Consider the following 17,411-nt stretch of genomic DNA (forward strand, 5'->3'; position numbering starts at 1 on the left):
TGGGCGGCGGCGGCGGCGGCAGCCCCGCCGGGCTGGGCTCGGCCTGGTGCTGTAATAAACCTGACCTCAGCCCCGTGGCCGTCTGTGTCGTGCTGAAGTCAGGGGTCCGCGGGGAGGGCTCGCCGCGAAGGGCAGGGGAGCCTCTTCCCCTCTTGCTGTTATCGTCGTTGCTTTGCATTTGTTATTTTTCTTTTCCTAAAGGGGTGGCTGCGAGGGGAGTTTTTGTTCTCCTCCCCCTGTAAACCTGACTGCTAATCCGTTCTGAGAGTCTGTGCGTGTCCGGGTGTGCTCAAGGTTTTCCCTTAGTGCTGCTGTAGTGCTGGGAGCCACTTGGGATTATAACTGGGGCACTCTCTCATATGTGTAATGCCTTTTTAATTTGATCTCCTTTTAATGGGAGCTCTGGGAGAAGGGTTGAAGTGGGCGAGCAGTGGGGGAGAATATGATTATTTCCTGGGAGTTTGGGATTTTATACGAGTTTGCTTTGCTGGGTGATCTGTAGTGTCTTCCTTTATATTTTCATCATCTGCATGGCATCATACAGTCATTCCCTCAGTCTGCTAAGTGGGTTGGATAGTGAGGAGGTTGAAGGTGGGGGTAGGTGAGAGCTCTTAAAAAAAATCTAGAGGGACCGTGTTTCTCGGCTTCTGCATAACCTCCGCTGAATGTTCAAATCCCAATTCTAGTCTCTCCTAAACATGAAAAGGGAGAGCAAACCGTCTGGTAAAGGATGGCTATCACCAGTGCAAAAAAAAATAATCTCACTCGCTTCCAGGCAGCTTTGGCCAGCTGGTCTTCTGGGAATACCAAGAAAGGTGGAGCAGGCAGGATGGCTAATCCCATATGAATTGGCTTTCCCCTGCTTGTCAATACTCATAAATTTGCAGCACTATTAAAGCCCAGCTACTTTGGTGTGACTTGTATTAATATTTTAAAAAATATGACACATCACTATTCAGTTTGTATATCCTTTCATTTCTCAGATAGTCTTGTCATCTTGGGTAAATTAGTAAAATACTACTTTTTTTTCTGGAGGATGAGTTATAGCAGCTCTTGCAAGTTTTAAGTTCTCTCACGCAGTCCTTAAGTTTTTCTTGATTCCTGAAATGGATTTTTAAAAGGAGATATATTCTTGTCTGTGTGCCAGTGGAGTGCACTGTGGAAGCATGTATGAAGGCAGAGATTTTTCAAAAGGCGCTGTTAAGAGTTAGATACATGAAATTAATTCACTTTCCATATGATGCTGGAGCATAACTCCTTCAGGTTTGTTGGTGTGAAGCTTAAATACTCCTATTTCTGTTCAAGGAGAATAACAATGTCCGTATCGGCATGTTCCTTCAGTCAGTAGTTTTTCTCAGAGTAGTAGAGAAAGGTATACTTAAATCAGGGAAGAGTATAGCATGGATTAGAGCATAAACTTTTTTTGTGACTTTTTGTCACTATGCATAAACCAAACCAGAAGATATTTTCCTTAAATAACATTTGTATGAAAGTTGAAGAGAGCCTTCTGAAAATAATTACGTGAACAGTTCGGTAATAAGTACTATAATATATTTAGGAGAAAAAATAAAATTTACAAAGTTCTCATACCTTATTGAAGCCACTTACTCTTTAAGATAGATAAATAAATAAATAAAATAAATATCACAGATCATTAAGTGGATTTTCTGTACTTTTACTTGCCAGATCATAATAACTGGGGTTCACAAGGGATTCCTGTGGCAGAGATTGCACAACAAGGTGTTACTTTAATCAGATTTTGCTTAACACTGTGAGATGCTGGGAATTCTGGGTTATGGTGCAAAACTCACGAAGTCATTGGAAGGAATATCCCAAGCTTGACTGGGTTTGGGATGAGCTTGAAGGTCAGCTTTAAGAAATTATAAGTTTGAGATTCATTGCCATAAATTGGGTAAACCAGCTGCTGTAATGGTTCTGGACAAGATTATAAGGGTTATCCCTAGTTTCCTATTAAACTTTTCCTTGGACCACTTCTTTTTTATGTTGGGGAGAGGTGTCAATAGCTCAGATGTTCTGCAGTGCTGAACAGGCATGAAATTAGCAAGGGTAATAGAATTGCATTCCATAGGATATCCTGCAAATACCAGAGAGCTTTAACTGCCGCATTTTACACATGGGGTTATGCTAGTATTTCATTTTAATTTGTTTTCTGATTGAATTGTTTAATTAGATGCCATCTGGGAATTCCTTTGGCGTATAAATTGCAGTCTTGTAATATTTTATCAAGTGTCCTGGAAATGCGAAGGAATATGAGGTGCCTTCATATAAAACACTTTTTTAAGTAAGTATTTTTAAAAAGACATTTTCATGGCAAAAAAACTATCAGACTGAAAAGAGCGTTGCGGGGGGAATTTACAAATGAGAGAGAGGTTCGGATCACTTAAAGAATCCCCTCCCAATTGTATGAGCAATAGAAAAATTATTTAATAGAGATTTGTATGGAAGTGTGACTTCACAGAATTCGTTGGCAAGGTTTACTCTATTACTTAGTACATGGATGAAATGCACACAGGAAAATTAAGTCAGAATCAAACCAAACTTATGTGTGTAGGGACTGAAAACATAATGGGGTAAAAGGAAATGTGGGAAAGGGTAAGGGAGACCCTCCCGTTGAGTCATGTGGTTCAGAGAAGACCCCCTTGCTTTCTAAACTCACGTTGGAGTCTAGGTGCAGCTGGATCGACTCCTAGTCCCAGACTTGGGCAATGGTTTATATCTAAAGGGATTATGAGTATAATAGCAGCCTGAAATTCATTCACAGTTGAATAAAAATCACAACAGTAATTTAAGTATAAATTTGAAAGTATTAACTTATATCTTACAATATACTTGCTATAACATACTTAATAACTTATATCTTATAATGTACTTGCTATAACTTGCTTAATATCTTATAATATACTTGCTATAACTTACTGTAGACTATTCAAGTTAGTACACATGTATGCTTAAAGACACTGAGAGAATTACATATAAGAGAACAGAACAGGGTAAAAGAGAGAGAGAAAAGAGGTATACTTGCTAAAAATTCCCCTCGAGATCGGGGAAAATATTCATGTCGAATGCTTCGGCATTTGTCTCAACGGGCAGAGTCGAGCCTCAAGGAGTGAAGAGAATCAGCCCAGGTTGTGTTGGCTTTTGGCGACGGACCTCTGATTTTTGCAAACAGGAAAGTTTGTGAGCTGTGAGAGGCATCCCACTCGGAGATGCTGGTTGCAGCCAGCTGCAGTCCAGGAGAGCTGAAAGGGCCTCACTTAGGACCACTGTTTATAGGTTTGGGAGATAATTGACTTTCATCATTAACAAAATTCTAGAATCCCAGCTGCGCTGGAAAAGTCCGAGACTGAGAATAACTCAAAACATAGATACAGGATGCTCCAAGATTGTCAGGGGAGGATTGTAATGTCTCAAGGTTGTTAGGAGAAAGAACTGGCTGCAGGTTGAGAACTGGCCATGTCTACTCCCATCCCCCGCCTTTGCCGGGCAGCGGGAGTCCTTGAGACGCACAGCGTATCTCCCTGTGTTAGCTGTGTAAGAGTTCCTGGCACAGTCAAGGGTCGCTTAACTGTCTGACTCATTACACTTATGCTAAGGCCTAGTGAGCCTTCCCGAGTTCATAAATCAGCCCGGAGAGGGGGAAAGAAATGCACCACCACAAAGAGATTTCCAGATCAGAGAAGCTGAGAGAGAATGAAAGTATGCATGCCTCATGTTTGGAAAAAACAGTATGGAAAGGGAAATATTTGTACTGGTATTGGCCAAGAATTGAAAAGTTAGAATGCACAAGTACGTACCTGCCACATTGTACGTCTTACACTGCTGTGTATTCACACTTCTGCAAATGTTGAAGGATAATAATTTCTCTGCACAAATTTTCTGGGTGCTGGAAATGGAATAAGAGCATGTGTGTCTGCTCTGCCTGTATGGTACTTCTCTGCTTCCTTCTTTCCTCGTTATGTGTTAATTTATGTCATGTAGCCTATGGGTGTGCTGCACAAGAGTCATGTGTCTGTATAGTGACTTTTGTGATAGGCAGTTTGGGGCAGGACTGGCAGCGTTGCAGTGTAGTTGGGCAATGTGGACCACAGAAAGAAGTATTTTGTGGAGTGGAAGCATGATGCTGGAACTTGAGCTTAAGCCTGGGAATCGTGAATTCTTGGCTTGCGGCCTGCCACAGTTTACAAGATGGTTTTGGTCAAATCATTTTACCTTTTTACAATGATGATCACCTGCATGCTTTTCTATGGTAGTGTGTTGTGATAATGGTGTTAATTACATGTGAATGCTACCCAGCTAGTACTAAAGAGATTCTCCCCCCCTGCCCCCAGACTTCAGTAGGAGGCATGTGTTTTATGCTAGCAGGCAACTCACTGAGAGAAACTTCTAGTTTCTACTTCCTTTTGAGTTTGCAAGCACGATGGTGTATTTTTGGAGATTAATTGCGTGTGTGTGTGTTTTTATGTGTGTGAAAGAAAGCGAGGAAAAGACCAAATGGATAGTTTTGTGCAAAATGCAGTCCTTTTTTATGTCTAACAAAGGTGTGTGGCACATGTATTATCTAGTACTATTGAGCTTTATTACCAGAAAGTATACTTTAAATGGCTAAAGTTAATGAATTTTGTATTAAATGAAGTATCTGTGGTTCCAACCTAGGATTTGAAATTAGTTTTTCCTCAATTTTATTTGAAAATGGTATGTTCTCTTGAGTTCACAAGGAACATACTGGTTCAAAAAACCCCAAACACTCTTATTTATCAAATCAATACAAGAGTGCTTCAGACAGGTAACAATGCCTCATTCGTCTTAATAATGCATCGTGCATTGGCTCTGTCACTAAAAAACTGCCCTAAGTTGCATGTGCAGTTGGAAGATCATGTGAGCAGGCAGGCTGCTCTTAATCATATACTTAGTTTGTAACAATGACAATGGGAAAAACACTAGCAAGAAGGCAGCAATTTATTGTTTTCTGCAGCCTAGCTTTAGGCTGTCATAGGTGATGAGTTGAACCTTCTTCTTGAAAAGCTATGCTATGGTTAATTTGATATCACTTAAAACACCTCATGCATGCCATCCTGTTTGTCATCTTATGCAATGTCATTTTAATATTTTTCAGCCTTCGTAGTTTCTGGACCAGTTTGAATTCTTAGTGTAAGATCAATGGATGATTACTAAGACATCTGTGTTGTACTAGGACTTTGGTCCCTCATCTTTGCAAGCTGCTGCATCTGTTGTCATAAATGGAATGTCAGGTGCTGTGTGGACTTATTTGGGAAAATTTGTAAGAGAGGAGTTGTATGTGTTCTCTCTCGACCCGCTGCTTAGAATGATTTGCTCTGTGGATTTACTTCAGCTAACGTTAGCTGTCCTGTAGTTGGGTATGTAATCACTCTCTGTGGTCAGTTGTGGGAGGGAGAAATCTCCAGCATGTGATTCATTCCCTGTCTTGGACAGGTGTTAGGGTGGAATGATTTGCTTTCAGAAATGGCGTATTTTGAGCTTGGGAACTAGGTCAACCAAGATTCCTAATTTTAGCCATCTAAAGGCTTGGGTAACTAAATTCCGTGTTTGATATCGACCCTTTATTTTCTACCCTTTATTTATTTATCTCAAACGTGAGGAAGAATGTAGTATATAAACCTCTGGTTTGTGATAGCTATCCTTTGCAGCCCTGCTAGCTAGCTGGGTTCCATAAAGTCAAGCTCACTAGGATTCTCATGGCCATTCCACCATGTCTCTTATTCTTGTGGTACTTTCCTTTTGGAAATAATTAATTGTTAAATCCCCCCAGCTTATTTCCGTCAAGCTCAAAAGCAATTAGGCATGTTTATCACGCACTGCAGTGTATTTATTTTACTGAGAAACAAATCAGCAGTAGGCAGTAGCCCTGGGAACACATGTCTTGCTGCACTACAGAGGGCCCTATATTCGCAGTCTCTGTATAAGCAGAGAGACCTGCTGTCCCAATGTAACTAATTGCAAGAGAAGGAACTACTTGGATATGTAAGACATGCAGGATTAATCCCATTATTTTTTCAGTTTAGGCTGTGACTTCTCAAGTTGTTCTAGATTGCTGCATGTCAGTGCAGATTAATTTGAATTTAACTTTCATGTCCCTCCATGCTTAGGAATGGGTGCACTAAAGAAAACTTTAATATAGTGATTTCAGCTAGAAGACCTAAATTGCTATAAAGTTTCAAGCACTGCTGGAGGTGCAGGTATTTCAAGGACCATCTACTGAAGAATTAATGATGTTGGTTATGTTGATTACAACTTGGTAATTTATTATTACCATTATTAAAGTTAACTTTTTTTGTGCTTTTAGTATCTTTAGTTCTCTTCTAGTTGTATTCTTTCCTGGTGGTTCTTCCACCGAGGATTTATTTTGCTATAGTTAGGATGCAGTGGCCAAAACTGAGGAGTGGTAGGCTGGCCTTATTAAGGTAACTGTATTTTATTACTGGAGATTGAATGATTCCTTTAATGATTAAAGTTGTTTTTTCAGAATGAGGTATGGGTTGTGGTTCCCCCATGGTCCCCGATTGTCAGCTAGATCGCTCTATTAATTCTTTGAGTTTATGCAATGGGAAAAGCATTCCAGTTGCAATTTTTTTTGAGATTGTGTCTTTTGAGTCAGAAACAAGAAAAGTTTTATTTGGCCACAAAGTGAGAGTGGATGGTAGCTTTGTAGTTGGGAAGGGAATTGACCTGGTTTCCGTTTCCTTCAATCTAGGCAATTTCTGTAGTTCACATGAAAGTCTTCAACAAAAGGTTAAAAAATGAATTGGAAGCAGAGGCTGGGAACTGTGACTTCTGTGCCCTCCACAACTTCTCTTACTGCTCAGCTAGAGAATTTTGCTTTTTCTCTCTGAAAAAGTTCATTTTTGTTGACATTTGTTATCTCTGCATAATGGCACAGCTTCAGTGGAAAGAGCGGATTGTGTACTACAATCTTTGAGCAGATGATTTATGGGCTGTGCAGAGATGGAGATAGCTATTCTGCTTAAAGTTCTGGACTCAGCTCATTGCTTCATTTGTGCTGGCTAGGTGTCACTTTGGAAAATGTTGCTCAGGTTGACACAAGCAGCCTGCAGCTGTGCAGAGATTAGAACTTAGATCTTTTGACTTTCTGCTAGACTGTTATGCCCATTTTAGTACTAACGAGTGATTTTATCTATATGACCAAAATCTAGATAAATACATATGAAAAGAAACATAAAGCAAGACCTACACATAGCTGCTGGGAATTGTGTATTATGTATGAGATCAGCTTGTTCCCAGCATCACACTCTCTCATGGCAATATCTGCCTTAGCAATCCAATGTAAAAAACACTCTTCCACTTGGGCATACTGGGGCCTGGGGTTGATTGTGATCTGCCAATTAACTGTTGTGCCTACAGGGGCAGACAGAGAGAGCAGTGAGAGCTGTGACTTTTCTCAGGGCCTAAAACTCAAAAGAGTCTTTGCTTAGAGGAGCGTGGTGCTGTGGCCGCCATATGCTGTGATACACCTGTTCTTGTTTACTGGGTCAGAAAAAGATGGCTTTATCTGTACACAAGGTGCACTCTCTTTATTTCTGAAATAAATGCAAGAGTGTTATTGTACATTGAGTTCAAGACTGTGTTTGGAGAGGTGGCTCCTACATGCTAATGATACTTACTCTCTCTGTTTAAGGAGCGGGACAAAACTCTAGAATTGCATCCCAGAGTATCGTCTGTGGCTGATGTAGTTTATTTTTTTCTCTTGCATGAGCTGAGTGCTTATGAAAGAGTCTAGTACTCTGCATCCAGTAGTACAGGATCTGGACCTATAAGTGCATGTCTGCAAATATGAGGCTTTCCATTATATTATAAAAAGAGACTACAAACACTTCTTTATCACTGAGCCTGGGATGGGCTATGTGGTTTCTCCATTGTCTTTAGGGCCAAAAGATTGAAGTTGTTGCCTGTCTCTACCTAACACTGCTCCTTTGCCTGTGACAAGCCACAGAAGCAGTTTAATTTAATTTTGTGTTCAAGAGAAGGGTCTTGTCATCAACATTATACTATGAAAGTATGCATAAGCTGCAGTGTGATGGGATAAGCTAATATTATCCATCTGAATGTTAGAGACGTGAGACATAAAGAAAACCTATGGTGATTTAAAAAAGTGAATATTGGGCTCGGATCTTGAGACAGCAGTGGCAGTTGTGGAGATGGCTTAGCTGCCTTCCCAAGGATGATGTGGAATCCTTGGTTGCCATTAGAACAGCCCAGGAACTTGATCATCAGCTGTTAATGTGTGGAGTGTGGCAAGGGACATAATGGGACGTGAATCATCTTTAACTGGTTAACGGCTGTCCTCATTTATTGCACTGGTAAGATGATGTTGTTTACACTTGGCCCAGAGACTGGAGACTGCACTTAGTACAGCATGCTGTGGTGTCTTGGGATTGTCCCTGAGTCCAGAGCAGGTACTGTGTGACTGTTGATAATAAGTGAAGTAATTTACTGGTCCACAACTAGCAAAACTACTTCTTTAATGAAATTGGATTTCTCTCATAAAAAAGTGAAAAGTAACTTCATATCTTGTCATGCATCCTCTGAGATTAATTCTTTTTCATTTCTCTGCTACATTATTTTCCTTTTAATTTCCCTTATTTTTTGGTATTTAAAAATGTCTTCTAGTCTTCCTTGTTTTGTCCACTAAGCTGTATTGTGATCAGAGTCCAATGGCACTTCCATCACCTGTGGAGGAATCTTTCTGTGTTGCTCTTGGCCTTCAAAGAGGCTACCTCTGTAGCCTCTCCGGAAACTTCTGGGCTCTTTTATTTTAGGGGCTTGAGAAGCACCTCAGTGAGAGGCTGTTTGGTGGGACAGTGTGGACAGATACACTGAGTAGACACTGAAATTGCCAGGTACCTGAAACTTAATGCTCTGTCTTCATGCTGCTGTTACTATTAAATCTGTTCTGAGTACAGTTGTGCAGTGCAGATGAGTTCTCTGTTAAACAACATTGTTTCCATTTGCTTCATAAATTTTCCCTGCTCAACTGGTGTTTTGTACCAAAGGTGCTATTTTTAACATGATATCCTGAGTTTCCTGAGGCAAAGGCAGAGATCTTTAGGAGCCAAAACCATGACTGTAACCATTACATTTCTCCAGCACCTCCTTTACTTGGCTTTGAAAATGAACGAATGAGAATGTTCTAATTTCTTTTTTATAATATGGAGATGGAAGGTCCGGGTTGCTTCCTTGAAATTCTCTGTCTTTGAAATGCCAGAATGTGTCTTCTCAAGTCTACGATGGATTCTTACTGTATCCTCCACTTACATCATATGATTTAAAAAAAAAATTATTATTTCTATGACAGTAACACTGTGGCAGCTAGCTGAAATCCCAGCTGTCTTGTGATCAGCGCTGCACAAATGTGTAGCAGAACCCTTGACTCGGAGATCTTCGTCTCCGTGTATAAGATCTGCTGGAGCTGGGCAGAGGAGAGGGATGTAGAGAATTGATATGGCCAAATCTATACAGACTGTTGGTGGCAGGTTTATTTGCTGCTGGAGTTGCTCAGATGAATCAGACGGAAGGTCATCTTTCCTCCCATTAGTAACAGCCCAGAGAGAATGTGTGAATCCTGCAGTATGCAAACATTGCAGTGTTGTGTAGTAGCTGCATCTGTTCTCCTGCTGTATGTAGATCTTGGCCTTGCTGATAGGAATTTGAGAATGACATGAGCTCTGAAGTATGAGATTAGATGTATCTCCCAACGTGCATGTTATAATTAGCACTTCTTAAATACCACATAATTGCCTAATTCTCTGCTTCCATCTTGAAAATTCATGATCTCGGTGACCTTGTGTCAGTAATGTTGGTGGAGGTGTGGAAATCCTATTGTACTTTTGGTTTTGCCATTTCCTACCTCCTAAATAAAACCCCTTATTTTAAATGTGAATGTTTGAATTTTCCTTTTATTAGAACTGTCACAGGTGATCTCTGAGAAAAGAGGATTTCAGTAAGCAGCTTTCTGAAGAATATAAGAAGAAGAGGTAGTATTTCTGTTTTTTTCTTCATAGATAAGTGGTCATTCTAGTCTTCATTTTAGGGAGCTAATATAGATTTTTAGACTGTGTTACTTGCCCATATGTAATCTGGATCTAGCTAGAGATCTATTTCATGAATCATCCAACTAATACAGTGAATTACTTGTCCCTGCTTTCATGGTGGATTCAAATTCCTTTGAAGCTTTTCTTTCTGCATCGAGTCACGACTTGCCAAAGGCTTTGCAAGAAGGTTTGGCATGCCGTAGGTAAAAGAAAAACTGTCAGTTAAACTTTTCCAGCACAGCAGACTCAGTGAGTCTGTACCCATCCATTACAGGATTATCACTGCAATAAAGTTATGGTTAGAGAAAACACCTTTTGGGATTTCTCTGTGCACAGAATAAATAGGGCTTGCAGAAGAGAGCACAGAATAGTTTTAAAAATAACTTTGTTCAATTTGTTTGTTTTTCTCTGAGGTATTTGTAATTTTACCAGCAGTTTATTGCATGATCACACGATGCCAGCGTTTCCCTCTTCTACTTGTGCTAACAGGAATATTTTAAGTAGCTCAAGTGAAGGGTGGGGGAGTGGTATGCTGTAATTTCTGTGGTATTTCTGGTTAGAAGACGTGTTCACTTCATGTGTAACAATTTGTAGGATGAGGAGGGTGAGGGAGGAGAGAAGTACAGGAAAAGCTAAAGGCTACATAAGAATACCTGAATGTTTTGTCCCTTTTTAGTTAATATGAAACTACAGTTACTGAGTGGAAACTATTGAGTTTCCACTAGTGTTATTGAAATTGGTGAAACAAGTGCTATTGAGTTTCCATGGAGTGGAAAGAAGTGATGCACCATTTCTGATTCTGTTCTGAAAGCCTTTTATTTTCTTGTCACTCTCAAAACCAGTTACACATCTAGTGGATTATTATAAATACTGGCTTGTTAATTAAACCCAAATCTAGTATTCAAAAATGCAAGATGTAAAGCTAATTGATTTAGTTTATATAGACCTTTTAAAACATACATAGTATCTTTAATGAAGTAAGAAATATTTGGCTTGCATACAGTCAGAGTATCATAAGCAAGATACTGGTCTTGGCACCAAAATTGTATCGCTATTGGTCTCCAATATTGTAATCAGGTATTGTTGTTTTGATTTTGTTTTTTCAAGAGGCAGTAGAGTTAGTACTCTATGACTTCACAACATGATGTCAGCCATAAAGGATTGTGACATCATTAAACTTAGATGTAATTGAATGACATATTTTAAGCTTGTGTTTAGCTAATATTTTCATATGACTGTAAAGCTGTATAAGTTTAAAATTAATTTCAAATTGGACATAAAACAAGCAAACCAACAACAACCCCCCCCCCAAGTTCTAAAGGGATGTGTAAAGCTGTACATAATGCCAGGAAGACTAGTGAATTTATGCACTAAAAGCAGCAAGGCCAGAAAAAGCAGTAGCAAAATGATGACAGAAGACTTACGTTTGGTTAGATCATTCCCACTTGAGCTTTCATTTCTCTAAATGCAGGCATTGTAACAGGAATGCTTTTGGTATAGAAACATTTTTATCTTATTGATTTATTGTTGTACTTAATATAAATAAAATTCTGTCAGCATACATGAGTTTTTCAGCACAGCTTATGTCTTTCTTACATTAAAATAGTTTAAAAGTACTTTCATAGTGCTAATTCTACTACTCTATTTTCATTTAAGTACTGAGAAAAAATTTTGCATGCAAATAAATATGGAAATATATATAAAAATATTCTCTATATAATAATAATCTCTCTAAATGTATGTATGTGTTTTTAATGGTTACACTAAGGATCCATATGTCTTGTCTTGAAGGCGAGAAGGGTCTTCACCATTGCCTGATACAGACTGACACGGAAGAGTTTGTAAATGGTAATACAAGCACTGAAGCAAGAACTTGATTAGAGCAAATGGGAGCATGTTTGCATAAATCTGAGTATGGTGGCAACAGGAACAGACTCCTGCAGTCTGGAAATGCAAAGGACAGAAGTATTGCCTGAAGTGTGTTTAGAATTAGGTTTTCAGACAGTTGTTAGTGCTCTCTGCAGTAATTGAGTAATAGCTGATGGCTAGACTGAGCCCTGCACATTTCATCACTTATTAGTGGAGACTGTTTTCAGGATGATTGACTGCTGTAGAAGCAGGTAGAATACTGGGTCAGAGTGAGTGGGGAGCCACAGTATTGATTTCTCATTTGAAGAAGTAAGTAAAGGTAAAGCTTTTTATGTTGCAACTTTTAGCTCTTGAGGGTAGATTTTTAATGGTTCAGCCCTGGATTCTTTTTTCATAATTAAGAAATAAGCTGCTGTTGGAGACTTTTTAAATTTATGAAAGAGTAAAATTCCTTGTTATGAGGAAGCCTGGAGACTTGAAAACATGTAAAAGGAAATTTAATGTCCTAATGTGTGAAACATTCCTTGGCTCCTTGCAGTAACAGCATGTCAATATATTTTTGTCTGCTTGACAATATGTAGGAAATGCCTTTGATTTTGTAAAATTGCATGTAATTTCTCAACATTTCTTTTGATTCTATTGATTAAAGCTTTTCTGCCTTGCCTAGAGACATTAAATAGCAAACCATCTGCTAAAAACAGATTGGCAACATTCCTGAAAACGAACAAAAAAAAATTTAGTCTAAAGATATTTTAAAGAGTGTTCCTATTGTGTTCTGGGACGAATAGGAAAACAAAAGCTTCTGTTATAGTCTGGCAAAAGGTTGTAGTACCTGGTCAAATACTGGTATTGTCTTCATACCATGGAGAAAGATACTGACTGCAGCAAAAAGGCACACAGGTACCAGATGATGTAGTGTAAAAGTGTCATTACAAATGCTGTCCCACGTGGCTGTGTGTTTACCACCTGTATCCATTCGGCCCAAAGTACTCTTTGTGTGGCTGCCAGCAGTGAAACATGCTGATCGCAGTTGCTAACTCTATGGACATAAGTGTAGGCTGTAGAGTAATCCCCATCCCCCCACGTTTTGTTGAGGTAGTAAATGTAAAACTGGCATGATCATGGAGAGTTTTTTTTTTTTTTTTTTTTTTTTTTTTTTAAATTATACTTTGTTATACTCACCAGTGATTTTCTGATTACACTTTGTTACTATCTTTGTGTGAGCAGCTTTTAGGTTGTGCGTGGCTATGCTGAAGTTGTGAACATGCTTATATGAGTAAGAACTCTCAGTATGTTCACAGTGTTGGGACAACAATAGGGAATAAGTTTCTTGGCAGGTTAAGACAAGAGGTTGTGTGTTCGACCTAGCTTTTGTGGCTGGTTTTGCCAGGTAAGAATGCCATGTAACTTCCATAAAAAGTTGATTAGCTGCCCTAGCGAAAGAAAGTACAGGGAGGAAGGATTACTCAATACTGTGTGTGTTGGCACAGATTCAATGGAAGATAATTCTGGATATTTTCTTTTCCAGCAATTGGATTATCATTTTAACTGTCCAGTTAAGAGAAACTTTAAATAGTAAAGCTATCTATGCAGGTACTATGCATTTGCACCCTTTCTGCTACTAAAGAAATAAGAGGTCTTTACGTGAAAGTGAGACCAAGGAGGTCCTGGTAGGGGCTGTTCTGTCTTGAGATTTTCCCTTACATTAAAAACCTTAAGGTACAGAAAGATTTTTTATTTTTAATTACATTCTTTCCACATAACAGAGGGTCCCTGGACTGAGTTCTCAGTCAGCGTGAATGTTCTCAAAGTTCTTGCTCTAAATTCTGTCCTCTGTTGGACTTGCATAAATTGCTGTCATTGCCATGCTGCAGTAATTCATACATCTGAGGTATTGTGGGGCTTGGAAGTGAGCGGAATGATCTGTGCAGAACAGTATAAAAAGCAATAACTCATTTTCTCTGTCCCCTCTGCTGCCTCAGAAATCTGCCCTGGTTACCCACAGACCAGGTTGGAATCATGAAGGGTGGCTTTTACTTGTCTCACGTCTATGGAGTTACTTTTCTCATATCACCACGTAAGCAACTGGGTCTGAAGCATAAAGAAGGGGATGGGAAAGAAGAATCAAAGTATCGACAAGTATAAAAGATAATATGATCATTAAAGGGGTTATGTAAAATAGTGTGTGAAATTACAGGCAATGGCAAATACTTTGCAGTGTGTTTGCTGCTGTCTATTTTTAAAACTTGTACTTAGCTAGCACCTAGCTAGCCAGGCTGTTCTTGCGTGTCAGTGTGTAGCCATGTAATTGTCTGGCTGTTTTTACAAGGAACATGGTGCAGAGAATGTGAGAGTTTTGGCCACAATGACAAATTGTGACAGTGCAAAGTATGACAGAAAAAAATGATAAAATAACAATGTAGGATGCAGCAGCTTAGCTTTGCTACATTAAGCTAATAAAAAAAGCGTATTTTTACTTTAAAAAAAAATTTTAATGTATCTCTTTTACTGTCTATTTAATGTTCATGCTATGAATTTATTAAGAGTGACTTTGAATTTGCCTTTCTGCTATTTGATGAGAACAGATGTTATTTTCTCCCAACTTCTCAACACCTGGAACTGGCAAAATTCCCCAAGCTCATTCAATTATCATCCAACAAGCAGGGTTTATTCAAGCAATCTACCTACAAAGGCCAATTCAACACAGGATGGAAAAAAATACCCTTTTCACTGAAGTTAAAATAAACTCAAGAGAAGTCTTACTCATTTCATCAGAATGAGTAGCTGTGGTTTTTAGTTTTTTAAAAAAAGGCAATTTTATAAAGTCATACTTATGCCCTTGTTCAGTACATGATGTGTATGAAGCTCAATAATTTTCTGAAGACTGAAATTTAAACATGATAGACTGTAAGGTTTTTGCTGCTTCTTAGGAAGGAAGATAAACAAAAGCTCCCTCTTTGTAGGGTGTTTCTTCTCACTGAACTGCACACCTATATAAATACAGTGCTTGAGTCATTCCCAGTTTACACCACAGAATAGTGAAAGCAGCAAGATGGGAGTTAGCCCTCTTGAGTTAAACTGATGGGATATTCAACAGCTCTGGCACAACCCCTCCTTTTCTGTGGAGTCTGGAACCTGCAGTCACCTCAAACAGTGTGAGTAACACTGGGAGTAGAAGCCCTGGCTGAAGAAACTTCCGCATTTAAATTTCACCTCTTTCAGTTCAAACTTCATAAGGGGAAGTCTTATATTCTCCTTAAGTGGACAAATGAAAGTATCAATCATTATACTTACCTTTAGAAAAATTAAAACCTGAGTATGGTGTTTTGGCTGTGTAACTTACATAACTTTTCCCAGCACTGTGCGGGATACCTGTTTTCAAGATATTTCATGTCTAGCAGTGTTTTTGTTACAGCTTGCCTTAGTGGCTCCAAAACCAAAATATAAACTAAAACGGGTTAACTAGAGATACAAACAAGGTTGCAGTCAAGCAAGTAGAATTTGGATGAGGATGAGAATTTAAATAGTTTTAAAACACTGTAGCAGTGCCATGTGGCAGGATGTGCTCATGGTACAGTGAAGAGCATAATGACTTCCTTTGGGGTTTTGGTGGGGGTTTTTTGTTGGTTTTTTTTTTTTTCTTCCATTTTGCCAAACTCTGCTCATGTCACTTTGTTTTCTAGGAGTGTTATTTTAACCTCTGTGTTAACCTTACTCCTTAAACATTGTGGACCTGTATTGTAATAAGTTCGGAGTTTTCGGCTAGTGGACTTTGGGAACCTATGGATAAAAGTGGTTAGGAAAAGGTAAGTTCAGTCATGGGACGTCTCTTGCAAATGTGTAGGAGTTCCAGTGCTGCTTATCTCTTCGAAAAAAGAACAAAGACTTTTGAAAAAAGACTAAGGGGCTGTTAAAAAGGTATGTTAAACTATGTAATCAGCCAAATTTCAATGAGCACTTACAATGTCAAATAGCGTAAGTGGGAATGAAAATTCATTTGTCCCCATCAAGTTGATCCACTTTGCTAAAAAAAAACCAACCACCAGAAATAACAGTTAACCCTTGCAAGTGGTGGCAGACTTCCTCCATGGTGCTGGAGGCTCCTGTTGAAGAATCTCATCAAAGGAACTATGATCTTGCTCTAGTGTTGACTTCTAATAGAATGTCTTTCTGTGAAACTTGTGTTCAAGTTAATTCCACTTCAACATATTTTCTTTCTTTAGGATTACCTACAAATTTGTGAGTTTTCCTTCTTCCAAGATAGCTAAGTCGCTGTTCAGTTCACACTTTCCGTGTATAGAACAAACATGCTGTATATATAGATTGGGTGGTTTTTAGTAGGTTCTCTCACAGACAAAATGTCTAAATACTCTAAAGCTTTTGTAAGATAAATGTCTGCCCCCTCTTATTTAGTCTGCTATTCTTTGCCAGGCAGAGTAACTGTGTGCTGCTTAACCAGGAAACTCGCTTGTATTCTGAAAAGGGAGAAAAGGACAGGGTGGATGTGGGCAGTTGCCCTTCTCCCCCAAGTACCTTTATGGAGGATGGACTCATACATGCATCAACAAAACAGTTGAGTTTATTGTGATACTGCCAAATTATTCAGGCTTCTGTGTGTGTGGTTCTTTCCAGTTGTGCAAATTAAGCTCAGAATTTGCATTATTTGTGGTTTTAGTTAAAAATTTAAACTCCCGTTTCTTGTGTGTTTGAGGGTAAGGTTAGCCTCCTTATGTTCTTGTTATAACTCATTTTCCAGAAGTCTGGAAGCAGCCTGTTTGTCCAACACGCTTCCTTTCTGCTTTCTGAAGAATGCCATTCTTTGAATGCCTCAGTTGTGAAGCCCCACATAGACAACTTCTTGCAACAAATACCCGAAGGTCTGAATGCAAGTTGTTTTCCCAGTTGTTTGGTGTATGCAACTTCCGGAAAGAGTTTGTTTATAAATATGTTTTAAATTGGCTCTTGATTGTTTTGACATGTTTTAGCACTGCCTTTTACCTGACACAAAAAGTGCAGTCAAATCAGTAGACGTTGAGTAAAAACCTTCAAATTAGAAATGATGACAAAACTCATGGCTGTCAGAGAAGCAGGCTTTCATTATAATATTTTTTAAAAACTTGTAAATCCCATTTCTATAAGTCTCTTAGATTTGTTTTGAAAAAATTTTCCGTAAGTGACTTTGAAGCCTCGACTGCTTAACTTCCTTTAATCCATGTTACCTTTCCAAGGAGGGGGAAAAAAAAAAAAAAGAAAAAAAATCTCTTAAATTGCTTAAGGCATACCTCAGAATTTTCCCACATGCGTTACTGGTGTTACAATTCAGATGAGAGACACCCTGGTAGTTACACCATTTGCAGTACTTTTCTTCCCTATCTTATGTACGTGTGTGTATACATGTGTATATAAATATATTTGTATATAGTCCATAATATTTTT

The 17,411-nt window shown here is 38.8% G+C and overlaps 1 protein-coding gene across 1 annotated transcript in view; it reads left to right on the forward strand.

The window, feature by feature from the left end:
- Positions 1 to 17,411, forward strand: part of GALNT18 (polypeptide N-acetylgalactosaminyltransferase 18) — a 250,860-nt gene that overhangs the window by 870 nt on the left and 232,579 nt on the right. The window lies entirely within an intron of this gene.

Source organism: Haliaeetus leucocephalus, unplaced genomic scaffold, assembly GCF_000737465.1.
Source record: "Haliaeetus leucocephalus isolate CR32 unplaced genomic scaffold, Haliaeetus_leucocephalus-4.0 Scaffold173, whole genome shotgun sequence".
Lineage (NCBI taxonomy): Eukaryota > Metazoa > Chordata > Aves > Accipitriformes > Accipitridae > Haliaeetus > Haliaeetus leucocephalus.